The sequence below is a fragment of the Equus quagga genome, unplaced genomic scaffold (genome assembly GCF_021613505.1).
Source record: "Equus quagga isolate Etosha38 unplaced genomic scaffold, UCLA_HA_Equagga_1.0 HiC_scaffold_51_RagTag, whole genome shotgun sequence".
Lineage (NCBI taxonomy): Eukaryota > Metazoa > Chordata > Mammalia > Perissodactyla > Equidae > Equus > Equus quagga.
Window position 1 is genome coordinate 297329 of NW_025793956.1, and position 23080 is coordinate 320408.

Genomic DNA, 23080 nt, shown 5'->3' on the forward strand with positions numbered 1-23080 from the left:
GAATGCACTTGTCCAACTGTCTTTTGCATCAGTTGTTACAAGCAGCTCTAGAGAATGAAGATTCAGTTGCGCCTGAACTTTTAGGGTTTCAAAGGGTAGATATGTTTCACTTATGCTCTGAAAAGAGTCATTATAGCAATAAACAGAATGAATACTGTCTAATCTAATTCCTGCTGTCAGTACTAGTCTAAATTTTAAAAAGGTAAATGTTAAGTAGAGCTGGTTTTGATTTTGATCTTAGTAATTAACTTGAGATGCTATTAATCAGTTTTAGAATGAGCGCATCCCAGGATATTTTAAAACCTCCTTTCTGTGTGGATTTGCAAGTCACCTCCATTTCGGATTGATGATCTCATGGAGCCTCCACCATCTTGTCCACTTCGGCAGAGAGACTACAGACCGCTTTACTGAGGAGAAAAGTGAGACACCTTTCATAGCGATATCCTAATCTGCAATCTGCCTGCCTTTAAACGGCAACACCTCCCACGCAGTCTTACCCTTCCACCTAGCTTCAGGAACTCAGTCTTACCTGCTAGCCCTTGGGGTTCTGCGCTTGCTCCCTCAGAAGAGATAGGACCTTGCCTTTAGGTTTCCCGCTCCGCCTGCTAGACCCGCCGGTGCCCAGCCCCCGGAGTCCTGGCGAATGAGCTACAGAGGCTCCAGGGAATTGAACTGCGGCGAAAGCAGGTACACGCCCCACGTGGAACACAGATTTGCAGACCTTCTGCGACGAAAGCTATGAGGCACACGCCACATAGCCAAAAATTGCTGCCCTCCAGGAAAAATGAAATGCAGAAGAATAGCTTTCAAGGCTGGGATTAGGAGCCAAAGCAGATACTCCAATTGAAACTGTGGATGAAGCAGTCAAAATTTCCCTAGATTGGGGTGAAACTGTGCCTTGTACGCACAAGATTAACGTGGCAAACAAAATAACTAAAGTTTCTGAGCTTGCCTTGCAGAACAGCAGGAGGACCAGTGATAAGAGAGGAACTTGCTGACAGCCCCCAGCATGACTAAGCATCAGGCAGGAACAGTGAGAAGCTAAAATGACTGCTTCTAAATTTTAGACGTCACAGACTAAAAATCTACCATGTGCAACATGTAGAACCGATAGTCAGCCAGTGCAGTGGACTCTCAGAACTTCAGCCCCAAGGCCACATGTTCCCCCTTCGCTACCTAAAACCCCAAATAAAAACCCTTGCTGGTAGCTCTTTGGGGAGTTCTGGATTAGAGCTTTAGCTGTCCTGTTCTCCTTGTCTTGCTCAGAGCTTTGCAATAAATTTCTGCTTTCTTCCTCTACACCCAGCGTCACAGATTGGCTTGCTGTGTGATGGGTGAGCAAACTGGCTTTAGCATTGTTATCACAACCATTTGAGGTAATTACGGAGAAATGCCCGCAAGCCTGCGAACAGTGAGAAATTAAGACAGATCTTAACTACTCTACTGTACCCCCCAAACCTGTGTTACAAGGGCTATTCTTCTTCCTCTCCCCAACTTCTTAAAACAATTCTGTCTGATCAAAACGTCCGAGGAATGATGGCTTAGAGTTTGCGAGGACAGGCTACTATTGTCTGTTTTATTTTCTCTGGTGGAGCTCTTGCCAGAGAAATGCTCATGGGAGATACGCAGAGACAGGCGTGGGGGTGACGTGTACTCGCTAAGCTCTGGCTAGTCTCAGACGGGACCCAAGGGCTTGAAGAACGCATCGCTGGTGACAAGAGGCAGCTGTCGCTGGAATTTCACCGCTTTGGCTTAGTGGAGTGCTAGGTACGTTAGGGTAGTTGTGGTCCTCCACAGGTCTACCAGACAGCGAGAGGAGTCTTGGCACGTGGCTTCGAGAGCTGCCTCCATCGCCTGGCATTCCCCCCTGCTCAGAGTTTGGAGGCAGCCATCGCCGCCGCTGCTGGAGTTGATGTCTAGGTGGCCCGCGATGCTGTCCTAGGCCTGGCATGCGCAGTCAACTCTGCCTGAGGTGGGGAGGAGAGCACAACGGTTAGGGAGATGAAGGCTCCTAAGTGATCCGGGATTCGGATCTGCAGAAACGAAACTGGTCCGGCCGGGAACCGATAACCGTCAGGAAACTAACGCAACTTTCCCTGGGGAATTACCCGCTTCTGAAACGGCACGGCTGAAGCGCCAGGCGTTAAACGAAGGCTGAGGGAGCTCAAAGCTGTAACTGGGGTTGGCAGCGGACAGCCGGGCGGCTGTAGCACTGCACTTCCGGGGTCAGGTGGAGGTTATTGGGAAGGAGGGCAGGCGCTGACTGCAGGGAACCAGCGAGGAAGGCGCTCTGGGATCGCGGCGTGCACCCGCTAACTGAATCCGGGCTCTAGCAGCAAGGTGAGGCTGACAGGCGTTCCTCATTGAACGCGTCCTGAGCTCCCAGGTTTAAGGAACACGCGCGTAGGGACCCAGAACACGAAGAGAGCCGCAAGAGTCAGAGGGAGGCGGGAAGCAGCAAGGAAGCTGCTGAGTCCGCCTGAGCCCCATGGAGCCGCTGGGGTTGAGAGAATCGCGTAGGGCTGCGGTCACTTGCCTAAACAGACACCAACTCCTCTCAGAGCCCACCTCTCTACAAGGATAAATCAGAGAGCTCCTGACTGAGAACAAACAGACGACAGCGACGAATCTAACACTGGGCACTAGGCGATAGTAAACACTGCCGCTGCCTACGTTTCTTCAGCAGGGCTCCTCAGCTCCTTAATATTGCCCTTTCCCTTTCCAAAACTTGTCCCCAGTCATGCAACCATCCCCTCCCTCAACTTTTAGCCCTGTGCCAGCTCTTCGGAAAACTTAAGTGTTGAATGTCAGGCTCTCTCCCTACTCCCTGTTTGAGGATTTCAGTTTAGCGCCAACACCTTTATCCGACGAGGATTACGGTGGACACACGCGCCTCTGGCTGCGCTTAACTCCCTCTCCTGGGCTCCTGCGTAGGTTTGTACTCGGACTCTCAAATATGCTGTAAAATATTGCCTTCTCGCTTTCCTTTGGCTGCATTGCTGGCTTTCGTTTTTATTTCATACCTATAAAGTGATTAAAAGATGCAGCCAACCTAAGCAACTCCATGTGGGTACCAGGAGGGGAAGGGTGTGAAGGGGGTCTGCCGCATTCCCGGACACTGGACAGCGGGAAACATCTACCTGACAGAGGAGACGTGGGCTGAAGCTTGGACGGTCTGCTCAGTTCGTTAGCAGGCAGAAAAGGGAGGACGACAGGCACTCATCGGCTTTCCTTTTGGACTGAGGGAGGTCTTTAAAAACAAGGGTCATCGCCGCCTGGTCTCTCCGCGTACCAGTAGTTTCTCCTAATTGGAGCTACGGCGCGTGCGTGCGTTACGTCGTGCGGCGAGCGCTCAGTCTATCCGAGGTAGATCTCCCGACGCCGCACGGCTCGCAGCCCGGTTGTGTGGGTGATACCGGTTTTTCTCCGCTTGCTCCAAAGTGAGTCTCCTGGTCTTAAAAAACAGCTACTAGGAAACAGAACAGAGTAAGGGTTCCGATTGCTTCATCTGCCATCGGGTTAGATGGGTTGATAAGTAGATGTTCTTTTAAAGTTGTCTCCACCCTCCGGTGTTGCTGTTGTGAGTTTTCAGTTACAGGCTGCTGGGGCTGGAGGTAGAATATGGGTGTGCGGGGCGGAAAGGAAGAGCACGAGCAGGTGGGGGCCTATACCTGGGCCCGTCCTCGGAATATAGATTGGGTGGCAGTAGGCAAGGCTTGTTCTGGTGGTTCCCACCTCTTGGTAGCTAAAGTGGACATATTCTTAGTTTCTGGAGACAGCCACCTCCGCTGGCTTTCAGGTCAAGGCTCAGACAACACTTAATTTACTGTTCATGACCTTTTTCCAGAAAGTTCTCGATCTCCAGCTAGAGGCCAAGTGCCTACGTGGTTCACCGCTTTCTGAGGTGTGTCATTTGGAGAGTGGACGGAGTCCACAAAGCAAAAGAGGGAGACGGTTATTTAACGGAGTGTATTTAATTATGAGGAGTTTATTTTAAAACAAACTGTAAAAACACCAGTGCACTTCAAGTTCGTAGATATTTATGGAGAGTAGTGGTACAACCTTGCTCTGTCTAAATAGTTCCGTGTTTTAGCTGTTTTACCCACTTTTGAGAGAGACGCTAGGGGAGACTATTGGTGTTTGGTTCCTGGAGAAGCTTCTTAGCGTGAGAGTAAAAATAAGGAGGAAATAGCCACATCCCAGAAGGTGTGGTGAGTGGCCAGCACAGGTATATTTCACTGTTTCTGGTCATCTGACACTTCCGGTTACTCTGAAAATTCACACTGCGTGTGTTGGATTCATGTTGCTAACAATTGGGGGTGTGGAGGATATTTAAATGTCCATTAAATCATCAGAAACTCCCACACTTGGAGGTTTAAATGATACATTATTTCTTGATCCTTCTCTGCTAGGCTTTGCAGTATTGATTCTACTGTTTATTTGAGACACATTTCACTGCCTAGAGGAGGGTGGGAAATGGCAATCATGAATATGAGGTCTACATTCCTTCTGAGGCTAGTCTGCATTATGTAAGTATACAGTGCCATGCACTCAGATTGTCCAGCATGGGAAAGAAGTCCCAAGGATTTTCCAGGCTCAGGGGCTGGGGCTCCGTGGCCCACAGTGCTGTCACCAGTAGGTGAGGCCCTGTCACCATTAGGTGCCTGAGAGTTAATTAGGAAGTGTTCTGATCAGTGAGTTCCACAGCTCAGTGGCAGTTGTAACTTCTTGAGGGAAGGGCAGGCCAGGCCTCTGCCTCCTATCTAGGCAGGAGCACCCCTGGAAAGTTGAGGGGTTGGTACCAAGGTGCACAGCCACCACGAGGCTGTTGTGACTTTGCGAGGCGGGGCTTTGTCTCCGAGGCAGAGGCCGAAGCACTCAGATCTTTGTTCCTTCTCTTGGTTGCTTTGACACATGTTTTTAACTTGCTCTATTTTGCGATGCTGCCTGACTGCTTCTCCCTGCCTCCATTGCTTATTACTTGTTCTCTGAGCACCACCCCTGTGCTCTTCACCCACTTGGGGATTAGAGAAGGTAAAAAGAAAAAATTACATATATCTAATCAGGGTTATGTGTGTATATATGTATGTGTATATATTTATATATGTATCCCAGAACTCAGAGTTGTGGCTGTGTGCAGGAAGCCAGATTGGCCCCAACAAGAATAACTGACAAGGGCCACCCATCCTCTCGTTGCAGGTGGTGCCTGTATGTCCCCCAGGTGCACACATCACACTCCATCAGTTCCCTCTGCCATGAACTGTGTGGACTAGGAGACCTAGTTAGGTTCTCAGCGCCCTTATGGGTATCATTGGTGTATCTGTGATAGACCAGTCTGGAGAGAAGTAGAACCTCTTTCCTGGCCAGAGAATGGGGAGTGCAGAAAGGTTAGTAGGAGGGAGAAGGGTGCAGAGGTGGCAGCTGACACCTACATGTGGCGACTGTGAAAGCTAGTTTCAAGGTCTCTCCTCCAGTAAAGTGGAAGAAAGACTACTCGGCTGCCTTTCCTCTTAACCCTTTAAAAGTAATGGGAACCATGTAATGGAGAAGGTAGGGAGCAAAGAGTCTAGTAGAAATTCCTGGAGGTAGAGTATCCCCATCAGGGAGAGGATAGGAATCTGATTTTTTATTTTCCTTTCTCTTCTGTTACATCGTGGTGCATGGGTCTTGATTCTTTGACAAACCAAAAGCAGGTGCCAAAGGGTCTAGTTTGACTCGGTCAGTCTTATTAACAGACGTACACAGTGGGGAAGTTCCTTCAAGTAACTGAGTTTGGTAGACACATATATAAACCTCAGTATTCCCAGAAAGGATTCATCATGGTGTTCAGCATGGGAAGGTCTGCTCAGAGCTGTGTGGTCACGTGGAGTCCTTGACCAAGGTTGGTAGAGAAGGAGGATCTAAACCTCAAGTGCCAGGCCAGTGTGTGCAGGTAGGCATTAGAGAGAGCAAAGGGGTCATTGAGTTGTAGGTAGAAACAGACACACCTTTAGATGCGAAGTTGTATGGAGAGAGAATCAGAAATGTCTGGGGAGACAGCATCCAAACAGGATGTGGAGACTGATGTGTGGATGCTTAGGAGCCTATGTTTGATTGGTCTGAAAACTTAATATATTGGTGCAGATATTTGTCTGGCTTTTTCTGCCAAAGCAAATAATCCATAATCAATCTATAAATTAAATTGGGGTGAGTTTATGGTGAACCAGTCCTGAGGAGCATATATCCTGGGAGAGAACCTCCACCAAGGAAGGAAGCATACCAAAGAAACAGGCTATGCAAAGTGGTTATGTACCATCTTGGATCAAGGGATATACATCACATATGATAGGAATATCTCTTTTTTACTACAGTCACAAGATACTTTGCTAGCAAAGCAGGTCATTAGTCACAAGATGAGCACAGCAGGTCAGTAATCCTTAGCTGATATGCTAGGATGCTGATATGGAGGGAGGCAACATTCCTATCATTCTTGGCTTTGGAACTGTGTAAATGTTTAAAGAAGATGTGCAATGCATGCTCAATAGGCCACATCAGGCCTTTCTGGAAAAACAAGATCAGGCCAAATAATTTTAAATCAAATGGCTTCCTCATACCTCCAATATATATTATTGCTTTTCATTTATTCATCATTTCCAAAGCTTGACATTAGTGTAGGTAGATTACAGACCAAATTTTTTGTACCCCAGAAATAAATGTTACTGTCCTTGAATTTACTCTTCTCCGTTTTTCCCATGTAAATCCATATTGCTCTGGCTTGCACATGTGTCATTTATAGGAAGTAGGCAGAGCAAAAAGGCTGTAAGGACCTAGGAAGCTGTATATGTTAGGAATGTTTGGATTTAGCTGTGCACCTAATTAATATGCTGAGACAAATCAAGACACTTGACCTCTGATGTCCATATAGAACTAGAGAGGTATGTGGCCAACTGAAATGTAAACATGGATATGCAGAGACAGAAAGTATAGCTGTATTTTAGGAGAAAATACGAGGGTTTTTTGTACTGGAAACTTGGCAGTTTTTTTTTAATTGTTTTATTGGGGACATATTGGCTTATAACTGTGTAAATTTCAGGCATACATCATGTATCAGTTTCTGTACAGACTGCAGCATGTTCATCACCAATAGTCTAGTTTTCATCCATCACCATACATATGTGCCCCTCTACCACTTTTGCCCTCCCTCTACCTCCTTCTCCTGTGGTCACAACTAATCTATTCTCCTTATCCGTGTGTTTGTTTATCTTCCACATATAAGTGAAATCATGTCGTGTTTGTCTTTTTCTCCCTGGCTTATTTTGCTTAACATCATACCGTCAGGGTTCATCCATGTTGTTGCAAATCGCACAATTTTGTCTCTTTTATGGCTGAGGAGTGTTCCATTATATACATAAATATACCATAGCTGTTCATCTTTATCCATTCATCAGTCGATGGGCACTTGGATTGCTTCTACGTCTTGGCTATTGTAAATAATGCTGTGATGAACATAGGGATGCATACATCTGTTTGAATTGTTGATTTCATGTTCTTTGGATAAATACTCAGTAGTGGGGTAGCTGGATCATATGGTACTTCTATTTTTTAATTTTTTGAGAAATCTTCATACTGTTTTCTGTAGTGGCAGCACCAATTAGCATTCCCACTGGCTGCATATGAGGATTCCCTTCTTTCCACGTCCTCTCCAATTATGTTATGACTTGTCTTGTTAATAGTCTTGTTCTAATAGATATAAAGTGAAATCTCATTGTGGCTTTGATTTGCATTTCCCTATTAATTAGTGATGTTGAACTTCGTTTCACATACCTGTTGGCCATCTGTATATTTTCCTTAGAAAAATATCTGCTCACATTCTCTACCTATTTCTTCATTGGTTTGTTTTTTTGTTATTGAGTTGTATAACTTTGTTCCTACGCCAGGTTCATTTTTGCCCATCACCCAGAAAGCCAAACTCCAAGATGACTAGATTGCAGCAGAGAGGGTGTTTTAATCACAAGGCAGCCAAGTGAGGAATCAGGAGATTGAGTCTCAAATCTGCCTCCCCCAAAATGGGGACTCAGGGATATTTATGTGGTCAGGGGTCAAAGTAGTCTGAAATGTGGAGATAGGTGATTGGGGGTGAGGAGAGGTGAGGGAGTTGATGATCTGCTCAAGTGTAATCAGACTTCATGCCTTTTCATAGAACCCATGTTCACGAAATGGTGGCATTACCATGATCTGAGGGTGGAGTTTTTAGCCTCTTGACATTGAAAGATCACTTATCAGGCATCTGGACAGGCCCATTTGATGGGTTGGTGGTCTTAATTGGCCTAAAGTGGACAAGGTGTCCTAATTCCTTAAGAACAGCTCACCTACCCATTACCATGGTGACCCAGACGCCAGGGAAATTAACATCTACAGGAACCTAGTGGGAGTCAGATAGCGTATTGCCTAAACAGCACAGTTAACAATGGGCAGGGGAACAAGGAAAAGCTATAATCAGTAATTGCAAAAAGGAAAAAAAACTTTGGTTACTAGCTACCTAATCATCAATAGCTGTTTACCAGTTTAAAGTTCTTTATATATTTTGGAAATTAACCCCTTGTCAGACATATGATTTGCAAATATTTTCTTCCAGTCACTGAGTTGTCTTTTCATTTTGTTCATGGTTTCCTATGCCTTGCAGAAGCTTTTTAGTCTGATGTAGTCCCATCTGTTTATTTTTTCTTTTGTTTTCATTGCCTGAGCTCATACACCCAAATGAAGTGCAGGGAACTTTAATCACTAGGCCATCAGGCCTGGCGCAATACTGTGTTATTTTGATTACTCTGGCTTTGTAATATATTTTGGAGTCAAGGATTGTGATGCCTCCAGCTTTTTTCCTTTTTCTCAGGATAGCTTTGGCTATTGGGGTCTTTTGTTATTCCATATAAATTTTAGGATTCTTTGTTGTATTTCTGTGAAAAGTGTCATTGGGATTCTGTTTGAGATTCCACTGAATCTGTAGAGTGCTTTAGATAATATGGAAATATTAACTATATTTATTCTTACTGGGCAGAATTTTTGTAAGATGTTTCTAGAAAGTCCATTTAAAGATGTGAACAGGGTCACTTGGAAATAAAAAAAAATTGAAACAAAAAATTAATATCTATGGTTAGAAACACAAGCTGAATGACAAAAAGTCCTCAATGCCTTGGGAAGGCTTTCCTTCTGAGACTGACACAGGCAGGGAAGCATGGACTGCCCAACCACATTCACACATTCATTCACAGTGAAACAATGCAGCTTTGGCTGCAGGAAACTAAGGGCAAAGCCTCCTAGCTAAGTGGCCTTCAATTGCTAGGTTTACTTCTGATTATATTTTCTTCTCTCTCGAGCTGAGGCTGGGGTATGTATTAAATGTAATGTAAGATTTCTAAGAGATTTTGAGTTCTTAACCTTGAGTGGATGGATGATGTTGGAAAAAAAGGGATGTTTTTACACTATGGGGTAGTGGGGAGTGAATGTTGCTTGTGCTCTTTTCCCTCAGATGGTGCCGGGCCTAGTGGACAGGGAAGGACAGAAATGAAAGAAGTGCAAACTCTAAGAGGAATAAGGGGTAGTTATGCTTTCGTGTGAGATGCTTTCATTTTTTTCTGGAGAAAACCACAGGAGGATGACCCCTGTAGGGTGGATGAACAGGCACCTTGATGCCCTAGACGAGCACTTAAACTCCTGCTCAGGTTTGGTTTGCCCACTGCGTCTATCTGCCATTATCTGAGCTCACTGCAGGAATTCAGATCTTACTGGGAAAACCCACACTCAGGTGGAGCCCGCGCCAGGTCAAGCATGGCGGGGCTGGGCCCTGTGGGCTTGATGGGAGGCCGGCAGGACACAGAGTCACCACAACTCTATCAAGGACAGGATGGTTGTCCATGGCCTGGAAGCCTGGACATTGCTACTTGGCTGCTTTCCTGGAGGGTACTGGGATGGGTGGACCCAACCAGCCTCGGCTGTGAGAGGAACTTGAAGGCCTACTTCCCCACCATGCCGCACCCTTCTTCCCCTGCCCCTCTCCCGGCCCCCTGCCAACCCCAGGCCAAAAGGAGCTGAGAAGGCCATTTATTAAGTCCCGGGGCACACCCAAAACCTGAGGGGCTCAAAGCGCTGGTCTTGGCGAGAAAACGACCTTCTCCTTGCACCATGCTCCTTCCTGCCTGCTCACACAGTTTGGGCTTGGTGGGGACCTTGCCCACACCTAAACGGGAAGGCTGAGGCCTCCTTTTCCCCCTGTTGTTTATAGCGTGTGAGATTCTGGCTGTTTGCAAAGCTGGCTACCTTGCTGAGGTGTGGGTGGTGGAGGCCAGCATAAGGAGGAGCTGGCCTGGAGTGGTTGGCCTTCTCAGGCTACCCATGTGGAAACTGAGTGGTCCATTGGCTTCAAGCCAGTTTTCTGGTTGTGCACAGTATGTTCCTTGGGGAAGGATATCTGATTTTTTGTTGAGTAGGAGTTCATTGAGAATACCAGAAATGAGTATGTCCTCACTTTATTTTTCTAAAGCTATTTTCTCCCTAGCCAACACTGCCACTCACACGTACCATCTCCTGTGATCATACTAGTGGGGAAGTCAGGTGGGAGAAGGTCCTGACGGCATAAAATGTAATTTGTGAGCTAAAAAACGTAGATGCACAATGCTCAGTTTACTTGACCTGGGGCTAGGTGAGAATTTAAATGGTAATTGTCATATTGGCTTATAAAAGAGGCCTGCTAAAATTAAACACCATAAGCTATATTAAATTTATTCTTTAGGTACAAAACGGGAACTGCTGGTGGAGTGAATGAATCAGGTCAGAATGTGAGGGGCAGAGCAGTTGAAAGCTCCCAGAGCTTCTAGAAGTCACAACTTTGAGAGCGATATTTGCCCTTGTGATAATAGTAACTGTGATGGGAGGGAATATTTATAGGAACTCAGGGGTCAGTTCAGCACCATTGCTGGTACTCTATGCCCAACCTAATTTCTGTTGGTCTGCCTAGTGCTCACAGTATGCGAAAGATACCAAAAAATTGTATCCTAAAAGTTAATTTTTTTTAAAAGCAGCCCTTCCTCTTCCTGTTCTTCCCCTCTCCAAAGCGTAACAGCTTTGGGAGAGGGGGCTTGTCTGTGTGTAGAGCATGCATGTTGCGGGCAGGCCAAGACCCTTGTTGGAGGCTGTGGGAGTTCCTTCCCAGATGCAGCAATCCAAGCCCAAGTAGGCACCTGGGGCGGGCTGCGGGGGTGGGAGTGTGGTGTGTGTGCGTATGGACCACCTCTTTCAGTGTGAGGTGTGAGGTGTGTGTGGTCAGCTCCCCTGAGACTGAAAGGGCATGCCTGGAACAATAGAGGTGGGTAGGGAGCTGGAAGCTCTGCCTGGATTGTGGAGGCTGGAAAGTTTAAAAAAGAGACCTCTAGCCAGGGGCACCGGGGCTGCAGGCATGTGCTCCACTGGCTAGGGGGGTGATGACCCAGCACTGTCGTGTCCTCTGTCCTTTCCGACACCAACACCCTTGCCGCTGGGTAGCGCTGCGGAGACATTTCCCACATCCAGAGCTTTGGCGTGTAGAGGAGCAGCAAGGGTGGCTGAGTGTCCCTGCCCTTACTGAGCCACCTGAGGTTGCTCCTCCACTGTGGAGTCTGCAGCGTTGAGTGTGGTACTTCCCTGAAGCCTGGGAAATTAGGGATGAAGTGGAGGAGGGGATGTTGGTTGTCCAGCTTTGCCACCCCAGACTTCAGTGGTTTTGGATTCCCAGGACACAAGGTTGGGGAAAAGAAAGACTAGGCCACCTTGTCTGGGGATTGGCTTTTTTGTGGGAACGCAGGGGTCCAGTAGAGTCCAACATCTTGCAAGGCACTTTTCCCTAATCTGCTCCTCACCCCTCACCTTCTCCCATGGTTTTACTTAAGCCCTAAGAATGCAAAGGACTTTGCTGTATGTAAATAATTTATTCCTTTATGTGGCAAATCCAGAGTGGCAAAGCCTAGCTCTTAGGAGCAGGGAGATCTGAGAGTAGCTGACCCATCTACCCCTGCCCATTCTAAGTTATTGGAGGAGGGGAAAGTGGAGCCTTGGGAACATTAGCCTCACACCAGCGGTTTTCACCTTAGGGTGATTGTAGGATGTAGGGCAAAATTGTGAAAACGTTTCAATGGGCCAAAAGATTACTGGATGTAGAAAAACCGGATGTAAGTCTTCTTCTGAACTGAGTTATTAGTACTTAAATGATATCCTTCTACCCTGTATTTAGATAAGAGGACTAAGGAAGTCTTCCAAGCTTTTTCAAGGACAGACTATAAAAATAGAGATTTCAAATGGAAAAATTAGAGCAATTGGCTCCTTGTTCCCCTTCTAGATCTAAGTTTGATCTTGACATATTTTTTTTACTGTATAAGTTTGGGGGCAAGTTATTTGTATCCTGAAGCCTCAAGTAAGTTTCTTCATTTGTAAAACAGGGAAAAATTATCTAGAATGAGAAAAGAAAATGATGCTCATATCATAATGGTAAATAATTACTTTGATTGATGGGTCATAATTCTATAGATTGCTCTTACATTCCATGCTGCCCCTAAATTTCCCTGTCTGAAGGCCATTGTCCTTGGACTGGTTAGTTTAAGCTCTTCTCTGAGAATATTTGCCTCTTTCCATTTTTTATAATTCTTTGCATTATTTTTAAAGAGTTCCATATGAAACTATTTATTTATTTTTTCTATGTGGAATCATCATATAATTAGGAATTGATTCCAAAACTAGCAACTAGGTGCTCTTTGGCAAGTCTTTCTGTTTTTAGTTTTGGGAAAGGGATCAGCCAAGCTGGAAGAGAGGCCTAGATGGAAGAGATGGCCTATTGCAGAGGTGAGATGTGGTGTGGTTTGTTTGATAAGGATTACATCTAGATGCTATGGTTTTATGCTACTGACTCTTATGCTACTCAATAAAGCCTGCTAGGGGTTTCTACTTTATTGATTTGTATTTTTAAAAAGTTACTAGTGTGAGGTAAAAATTGAGTCTGTATTCTTTAAAAACTGGTGGGCAGATATGATGATACAGACTCTATTGTATTTTCTGGAATGGAAACTGAAACGTGAAGACACTTTACATCTGCACAGCGTTTTTCCTTATAGCCATCAGAGAAGGGAGAGTGTATATCCTCTAAATAATTACTTTTGTCCACTATTTCTACTTTGGCCAGTAGAAATAATGCCCAATGGTACTTATCCTTACTCATCTGAAGAGATTTCTCCAGTGCCAAATCTCTTTTATAGATCACTCCTCCCTACCTCCATCTGTTTTCCACCTCTCACTGGGCTGAGATTCTTCATGCAAAGCAGGCAGGCTCTGCTTGTTAAATGCAGTATAAAATGCTGTTAATAAAGTAATAAATACATAAGATGGGGGCTGCTGGTTTCATGAGTGTTTAACTGAAATTACCTTGGCACTTGTTACTTGTTTATGGGAGGGCAGGCTTCTCTAAGGTTTTCATAGTTTGAATATTTCTGTGTTTTATTTATTTCCTAAATGATGTGGGATTAGAACTATTCAAGTTTGCATTTATATAGAACTGAGTTTTAAGTCAGATCCAAAGTTGGAACACACTTTGACTTGTTCAAGTCCACCCTTAGCTTCTGTTGCTGGAAAAAACAGACACTTGAAAATAATGCCCTGTCCTCACACTGCCCTCCTTCACCCTCTATGTGGGCACCCAAGGCCAGTCTACACACTGTGGAAATCATGCAGTTAGGCACATCCTGTTCATACACTACCTCTAAAACAGTGAGCTAAGGTGGGAGGAAAACTGGCCTGGTAAAACTCACTATTCACAGAGCAACGGCTATAAAGGCTATGAGACTTTTATTATTATTAGAGAGGGACTAGGTATTTATGCCTAATGAAGCTGTACCTTTAATGGAAAACTTATAATGAACAGTAATGCCTTTCTTAAGTCATAAAATGAGCCCTGTATAATTATTTAGTTAAAATCATTTAAGGACCAATTAGCCATGTAATGTGCCCTAATTATGATGATGATGGAAATGCTCATCTTAGCCAAAAATCATTAAGCAGACATTTTGATTAATAGGGCTACCAATAAGTGTTAAGTGAGACGCACAATTTACCATTTCAAGAGTGATTGTGCTCAGAGCTACAAAGGGCAGACATGCCTCAGTTCTGTGACATGGCATAGAGGGCTGCAGTCCTTTCTCTTCCCACCCCAGCATGGCTAGGGTAAGCCCTCTCCTACTTTGCTGAGTTTAGAAGTCAACCTTGGGAGTCTGAACAACCTTTATTCCCATCTCAGAAAATAGGCTGGGAGAAAGTTGCTCCCTAAAACACCGAAGGAAGAAATCTCTAGGGGAGGACTGATAAACCCATGGATATCTATGTGAAATGGTGGTGCCCTTTTTCTTTGGCAGACAGCACTGAACTACTTTCTTGACTAGCCTTGGCTGGAGACTTGGTAGGGGAAATGAGTCTTTTGTTCAGGAGCAACCTGCTAGTTGCTGGGCTGGGGTAGGTGGGACTGCCGTTATGGTTTGATTTCTAATGGTATTATGTTAATCTGTACGTATTGTATGTCATAAGCCGGGGATGTGAAGGCTGTTTATGGTGAGTGCAAATAATGTATTAGTTGTTGATAATATTAACAGTTGGTGCACAAGTAGTGCTCTGTCTCCTCTCCTGGGCTCTTAATCAAAGCACTCATATACAGGACTGTGGAGGAGCTGCAGAGGTGGCTGCCATTTTCTGACCTGAAAGTCCTCTGATGAGAGAAAGCTCACCTGAGCCCCTTCCCCCAAAACATATCTTTGTGGCTTTCTAGGATTGGGGTAGAGTTGTGGGATGGTTAGTATGTTATTGCTTAGGCAGACATGTAGACCACAGGGTGTGAGTGTCACTGTCAAGGGGAGTTTGGCCAGGATCCATGGATCTGGGTTCTCAGCTGCTTATGACAGAGTTTTTAAGATTTAAGAACATCATTTTCAGCCTTAAGTAAGTCTGTTGGAATTTGTTATCAGCTGAAGATCTCTGGAAATTGAAGAGGCTCCAAAGGTGGTTGTTCCCTTCTGAAATGGCCCCGGTATTCAGACAAGTTAGAGACAGGTGAACGCTGTGTTCTGTGCCCTCAGCACTGTTTCCCAGATTTGAAACCCAAATGTGTAGCTTCAGGATTGAAAGCAAGTGTATTTGAAGGGAAAGGGTACTGGTTGGCTTTTGATTACCCACATCTCTTCTAAGCCTTCCCAGTCTCAAGAGCACATTTACCTTCAGTTGCAGGATGCAAAGGTGTAGTTCTGAGATCAGCCTGCTATACCACTGCACCACCTACTGAGTGACTTTTTAAGCTAGATGCCCATTGCCACAAGCCTTCTCTGACTTTATCGTATCCCTAGCAGATGCTGCAGGGAGGCAGATGGGTGAGAGGGAGAGCAATTGGTGGGAGTACTTTCCCACTCAATTCTTGAAATGCTCAACTAGCCAAAGCAGGCAAGCTCAGGATGGCAAGGAACTTGAGCTGGTCCCTGGGCTGTTCCAGGCAAGATGGGTATAAAAATTCACCCCAAAGCCTTCACAGTCCTGGCACCTGGGTTTAGAGGGTCATTTAGAGATGACTTAATTCTATATCCTTCTCTTCTAAATGACTTTAACTCCTGGGTTAACAGCCTACAGAAGGCTTGCAGATCTCATCACTCAACCCACTCCTCAGATCTAGCCTCCCTGAGTTGTAATGTGGATGTCCACATCTGATCAGCCACTCTAGTGGGGAGCTAGGAGATGCTTCTGGAGTGCTGTATGAACACTGATATCATATAAATGGTGTTACGTAAATTGGTCTCTTTTTATGACCAGTGTCATTTTGTGTACAAATGTTGGTTGCAAAAAGGCAGAAAGATAAACAAACTTGCAGCTCCAAAACAATGGCAATCTTTTCCTGTTTCCACCTGTGCTGTATTTCTGGAATTAGACTCATGCTTGTGAGAAGGAACTTGGATTGGCTTTTTCCCCCCAAGCAAAAGCAAATTAGAGAAAAATAATTTTACCTTAATGATATGCAATATATTAGTCAGTTTTTTATCATGCTGTAAGGCAGGGGATCCTTTACTGCTATCTTACTTACATCTACTTGGTGCTGTTTGAGGCGTTTTAACCTTGTTTTGTGTCTAGTCCCATGGAGTAAGGAGGAAATTAAGCTCTGAACAGCCACAGAAATTCATGGGCCCTCAGTATACTGTACTTGTTTTACAGCTTTGTTTTACATGTTCTGAGTTCCGGGACTGAACAGCATACATAGGGTTCCTATTTTTTGTAAAGAAAATGGCTGTACGTTTCATCCTCTGGACCTTATCACCACCCTTCCCTGGACTCCCACACTCCACACAGTCTACTAGGAACCTGTGTGCAGATTGTAGAACTCTTGGATAAAATGTTCCTATGTGTTTCCTGTGTATACTAATAATAGCGGTTGTTATTAGCCTTGCGGTGAATCCAGATTGTTCCTTTTTGTTGGGTGAAGGGGCACATTAACTGTGTGTTATTCCTGCAAAGCCCTGGTGGAGACCGAAGTTCTTCAACTGGACCTCAGAATGAAGTACCACGCTGGTATTCTGGATGTGCCTACTCTGGATCTGACTGTTCCTTCTCTCCAGCCTCCTCCCTGGTAGACTTCAAGTGGGGAACTAACTCTGTAAGGACCAGACTCAAGGTTATGTGTATGTTTGGGAGGGCTGAAATATGCCCGATTCATCATCTTTGGTATATATTTCCTGTGCTGGGACTTTGCCTATTGGAAGACCTCAACTTCCAAATGCCTCCAATGTCAAATACATATATGTTTCCCTGAATTTCTGACATGTGGTACAACATGAAAGAAATGAAGGGAAACAATGCAGTGACCTGGAGAGGTCAGAACAGAAAGAAGGAATGTCCCTCAGTGGTAGGTGAGCTTGGAGGGCTTCAGTCCAAGGCTTTACTTTTGGGTGGGAGTGCCACTGGGCAGCCGCAGTTTGGCAGCAGCTCTCTTGGTCAAGCCTAGTACCTTTCACCTAGAACTTCCAAGGGTCCTGCACTGTCTTCTCCCCACATTTTAGTACATTTTCTCACATCTCTCTAGCAGGGCATCCCCAAGGAGCAACACTCCAGTCTGGTTGAAAAGGAGCCCAGCATGATGGCACAGAGGAGTCTGGAGTACCCATTCCATTTTTTTGGACTTGGTGGTATTGACCAGAAGGCTATGGTTACATCAGAATTTAGTGCTATTATGCATATGGCCTTGGGTCGCCATCCAACTAAAGTTTCTTTTCGTCAGAGATTCTGGCAGAGAGAAGCTAGGTGGGTGCTTTGTAAAAAGAAACATAGACCTTGGATGCCAGTTGGGGTATAAGTAGATATGGGGGAAACCTGGCCTGGCACTGAGGGAAGGGTGGCTCTTCTCCCTCTCTGTCTTGCCTCCAGGGAGTACCAGTTTCATTGCCTCTACCTGGCTGCTCCTAATTTCCAACTTTATCTTCTTTCTTTCCTCTTTCTCCCCTTCTAAATCTAATATGGTTGTAAAACTTGGGGTCATGGTTGGGGCCAGTCTGGTGGTGATGGTGGCAAGAGCATGTGGAGGGGCAACTTAGCAATCTCCCTTGGTGACACTTTTGCCCCAGTCCCTACCAGGGAACTAGAAGTCAACCTTGAAGTATTCTATCTGGTACACTTTGAAATTATGCAGAATGCTGTACCTGGGAATGATGTCCTTTCTAAGCCTCTCCCACCCTGGGAATGGTCACATCCCTGCTTGTATGGAGAAACAGGTGACTTTCATTTGTGTCGGGGGTGGTTTAGTGGATCTGCTTTCCATTTTGTTGGTAGCACTTAAAGATCGTGACATGCAAACCTTTAATGGGTGGTTCACTGGGATCAGGTCGTTCAACAGAATCTTTGCAGAGTCGGGCCAGTTTGGTGGTGTAGTGGTTAAGTTCCCATGTTCCACTTTGGCGGCCTTGGGTTTGCCAGTTCAGATCCTGGGTGTGAACCTAGGCACTGCTTGTCAAGCCATGCTGTGGCAGACGTACCTCATATAAAATAGAGGAAGATGCACACAGATGTTAGCTAAGGGCCAATCTTCCTCAGAAAAAAGAAGACAATTGGTGGCAGATGTTAGCCCAGGGCTAATTTCCTCAAAAAAAAAAAAAAAAAAAAAGAATCTTTGCAGAGGAAGTGGAGGCAGTGGAAAATATCCTGGCGCCAACAGCGTCCTTGATGCTTCTTCCTTTCTCTTCACTCATCTTCTCTTTCCACTTGAAGGGTTAAAATCTTTAGTTTGTTGCATTGAAATTATGGCTGGCAATGGCACTGATGTTTGCTCAACAGACTTCTACATTTAAGCAGTTGACAAAAAACTTGTGGAGTAGCTAAAAATTATAAATGCTTATGTGTACATAGTCCACAGCAGGATCCAACAATGGACTGTTTTCCTTTTTTGCCTGTGTTCCTTCATGTTTTTTTTTTTGTTTTTAAAGATTAGTACCTGAGCTAACATCTGTTGGCAATCTTTTTTTTTCTTTTCTTTCTCCCCAAAGCTCCCCAGTACATAGTTATACATTCTAGTTGTGGGTCCTTCTGGTTGTGCTATGTGGTACATCACCTCAGCATGGCCTGATGAGCCATGCCATGTCCGCACTCTGGATCCAAACCAGCTAAACCCTGGGGCCACCAAAGTGGAGCACACAAACTTAAGCACTCGGCCATGGAGCCAGCCCTCCCTTCACCTTCTATATTGGGCAACTGAGAATGTCTTTCTTTTGTTAGAATGGGGTTTGTGTTTTGCCTAGCATTAGTGACGACTTTCCCACAACATAATTTGTATATGTGGAAGATGGAAAAAAAGCCTATGAGTCCCCACAAAACCTTTCTCAACACCCAGTCTTTTTGGGAGTGCTATGGCTAATCTGTTGAAAGCTCTATCTGAAAAAAGAAACTTTTATCTTCCTAGGGAGATTTCTTCCTTAGAAGCCTATTACAACTGACACTCTCTGCACATTTCTACCTTGTCTCAGGCTCCTTCTCTTTCTCCAGCTTCATTCCTGATTTCTATGTATGGTAGGTATGTACATGTGGATATTAACTAATGCTGTTGTCTGTGTTAGAGGGCTGGTGGCACATGCTGGAAGACAAAAGGCCTAGTTAGGACAAAGAACTGCAGGATAGCTAGGCTTCTGGATTAAGCTTTGTCAAGTGCCTCCCACTACTTCCACTCATACTTTCTCTCTTGTCCCCTGTTATCTTTGGCGCTTTGCTCTTTCTGCACCTCTGTTTCGTGTTTCAAAATATAAAAGCACACATTTGGGTATTTTACTACTAACACAGGAAATGTATTGACTTAGGAAACAGTGAAACTTCTGCAAACTGTATGTGTGAGGCAGGAGAAAGGAAATTTCCCCTGATGATGTCCAAATCAATTATTTCATACTTAGGTTCTGATCCCGTGTGTAAAAAATGCAGGAGATTGTGTTTCTCAGCAGGCAATTTCTGAGGGCCATTTGTCCTAAGCATTAAAGGCTCCCCTGCTTATTGCATTTAAAAGCAAGGTATGGACATAAGCACAGTGAAAAGAGATTAATAAAGCTTAAAAGAGCAATTAAAAACCTGCATGAGGACAAAAATGCCATCTTAATCCTGTTAATAAAAAGCATTTTGTCTTTACCCATCACTCATGTAGCAAGCTAGATTGTTATGTGGTTAGAGATGATGGGTATAAAAGTAAGGAATGGGGGAGAGTTAGTCTTGGTCCTTCTCCCTTGCCAGTCTTGCCTTCAAAATATGTATGTATGGGTGACCTTTGCCTACTCCTGGTGTTCCAGAAGGTCAGAACCCATCAGTCTGGGCTGCTTAAGGCTTCTGTCCTGACTAGTGATTTCATCTTCCCAGGCAAAACTGCTCAGGTTTAGTACTTAGTCTAATCTAGGGTTTAGGTGGGTCAGCTTACCAGCCACTGACTCTTTTTTAACCAAGTGTATGAAAATTATACACCTGATAGCCCTGGAAATGATTTCTCCTCAGACCTCATCTGACAATTGTACTTTCTACACCACACTGTTCCCACAAGGAGAATCAGTGCATGCCTGCCTGTGAATCCCTGAGATCTGGCAACATACATTTTTAAATATGTCCGTAAAAAACTGGGAAAGAAAAAATGAGGGAGAGTGGGATAATGTTTGCTGTGCCTTGGATTGCGTTGCATGTTGTTCTGTTTTAGGACTTTTACCACCCCCAGTTAGAGAAGTTACATTTCTCCTCTCCTTTGGATTTAGATTAGTTATATTCATTCCCTCCTGAACATCTGTAGATCGTTAAGTGCAGTGGTTACATTAGGCCTTCCTGAGTCTGCATTCTGTATGAATTACCTAGAAAGAAGGCTTCTCTCTTTCCTTATTTGATTCTTTACTTAATGTCTTACTTAGCACTTAACATGGGATTTAAAAAAACAACAACAGTTTAGACCCTTAAGAAAAGGATATTTTTCACCAACTTCCTGTGTGGGAACTTCACAGCCAAGTTAACAGTGAGTGTCTCCGTGTGTGACATGAGTGAAGACGGGTGTACCTGTCTGGTTTAAGCATTGGGAGAGAGAGCTAGTTTCTTCCTCCTGTGCTACTGAGCAGAGTGAATGTTGAACCCTACCTCACCTTCTCACAGAGAGGACCCAGAAAGCATCGGGGAGAAAGATCTCCACCTGGCTACCAGCCTGTGATTTATAGGTCTGACATAAAACTGGGTTCATACAAGTATTGTGGCTCTTTAAGAGACTTAGCCCTTAAAGTCGCCTTTTGGTGCACTTGGTTCTTAATTTCTGTTTTATGCTTATGAATGAGAATTAATTCCAGTCTATAAGTGGAATAATTTATGTGTTCTTTTGTGACTGGCTTTTTTGTTGTTTTTACAAGGCATAATGTTTTCAAGGTCTCATCCATATTGCAGCATTTATCAGTACTTCACTTCTTTTTATGGCTCAGTTATATTCTGTTGTATGGATATGCTGTATTCTGTTTATTTCACCCAAATGGACTTTTGGCTTGTTTCCTATTTTGAATAATGCTGCTAATAAACATTAGTGTACAAGTATTTGTTTGAACACATGATTTCAGTTCTTTTCCTTTTATCCATAGGAGTGGAATTGTTGGATCATATGATAATTCAATATTTAACATTTTGGAACTCTTAGCCTATTTTCCACAGTGGCTACACCATTTTACATTTTCACCAGCAATAGGAGGGCTCTAGTTTCTCTACATCCTCTCCTTGATATATTTTTGTTTTTTACCAGGGTCAATTATACATAACATAACGTTTACCATTTTAATCATATCAAGTGTATGCTTCTGTGGCATTAGATACCTTTACGTTATTGCAACCAACCATCACCACTGTTCATCTTTAGAACTTTCATTTTACCCAAGAGAAAGGCTGTACCTATTACATGATAACTTCACATCCTCCCATGACAACTACCATTCTGCTTCCTGTCTGTGAATTTGATTACTTTAGGTACCTCATGTATGTGGAATTATACAGCATTTATTCATTCGTGACTGGATTATTTCACTTAGTATAATATCTTCAAGATTCATCAGTATTGCAGTGTATGTGAGAATTTCCTTACTTTTTAAGTTTGAATAATATTTCATTCTATATACATACCATATTTCACACATCCCTTCATCCGTTAAGGGACATTTCACTTGTTTGCACCTTTTGTGAGTAATGATGCTGTGGATGTTGCTGTACAGATATCTGTTCAAATTCTTGCTTTCAGTTCTTTTGTGGTTTACCTGAAGGCAGAATTGCTAGATCAAATGATATTTTGTTTAATTTTTTGAGGAACCTCCATACTGTTTTCCCTAGTCACTGCATCATTTTACATCATTTTCCAACTACAGTGCACAGGATTCCAATTACTCCACATCCACACCAACACTTGTAATTTTCTGTTTTTTTTAAAGTGGCCATTCTAGTGGATGTGAAGACATAGCTGATTGTAGTTTTGATTTGCATTTCCCTAATGATTAGTGATATTAAGCATCTTTTCATATATTTGGCCACTTGTATATCATTTTGGAAAAATGACTATTCGTTTGCCCATTTTTTTAAAATTGGGGTCTTTTTTTACTGTGAGATGTAGAAATTCTTTATATATTCTGGATATTAACCCCTTATCATATATAATATCCAAATATTTTCTCCCATTCCATAGATTTTCTTGTCACTCTGTCAGCTGTGTCCTTTGATGCACAGAAGTTTTTCATTTGATTTAGTCCTATTTGTCTATCTTGGCTTTTTTTAGTTGTAATTTTGATGTCATATTGAGGAAATCATTGCCAACTCTAATTTTGTGAAGCTTGCCCACATTTACTTCCAGGAATCTTACTGTTTTGTAACTTAATGTTTAGTTCTTTCATCCATTTGATTTAATTTTTGAATATGGAATAATATAAGGGTCCAACTTCATTCTTTTGCATGTGTATTCCACTTTTCCCAACACTATTTGTTAAAGAGACTGTTCTGTCCCCAGGGTTTGGTCTTGACGCCCTTATGGAAGATCATTTGATTATATCGAAGAAGATTTATTAAGGCTTTCTATTCTATTCCGTGTCTATCTTTATGTACCAGTCCACACTATTTTGATTACTATAACTTTGTAATATGTTTGAATTCACAAAGTATGAGACCTCCACCTTTGTTCTTTTTCAAGGTTGTTTTGGCTGTTTGGAGTCCCTTGAAAGTCATGTAATTTTAGGGTTTTTTTCCTATTTTTGTAAAAAATGCCATTGGGATTTTGACAGAGAATTTGTTGAATCTGTAGATCATTTTGGGTAGTATTGACATGTTAACATATTAAATCTTTCAATTCAAGAATAGAGGATAGCTTTGCATTTTTTTATATCTTCTTTAATTTCTATCACAACGTTTTCTAGTTTCGGTGTACAAGACATTTGCCTCCTTGGTTAAGTTTGTTTCTAACTAGGTGTTTTATTCTTTTTAATGCTCTTGTTATAGAATTTGTTTGTTTATTTCCTTTTCAGATTGTTTATTAGTAGTGTACTGAAAATGC

The 23080-nt window shown here is 43.6% G+C and overlaps 1 protein-coding gene across 1 annotated transcript in view; it reads left to right on the top strand.

The window, feature by feature from the left end:
• The first annotated feature begins 2835 nt into the window (after positions 1–2835).
• LOC124232365 (BCL-6 corepressor-like) overlaps positions 2836–23080 on the top strand; it is a 62163-nt gene continuing 41918 nt past the window's right edge. The window contains exon 1 of the mRNA XM_046649317.1: positions 2836–2934. The gene's annotated coding sequence lies outside the window, so the exon portion shown is untranslated. The remainder of the gene's footprint in view (positions 2935–23080) is intronic.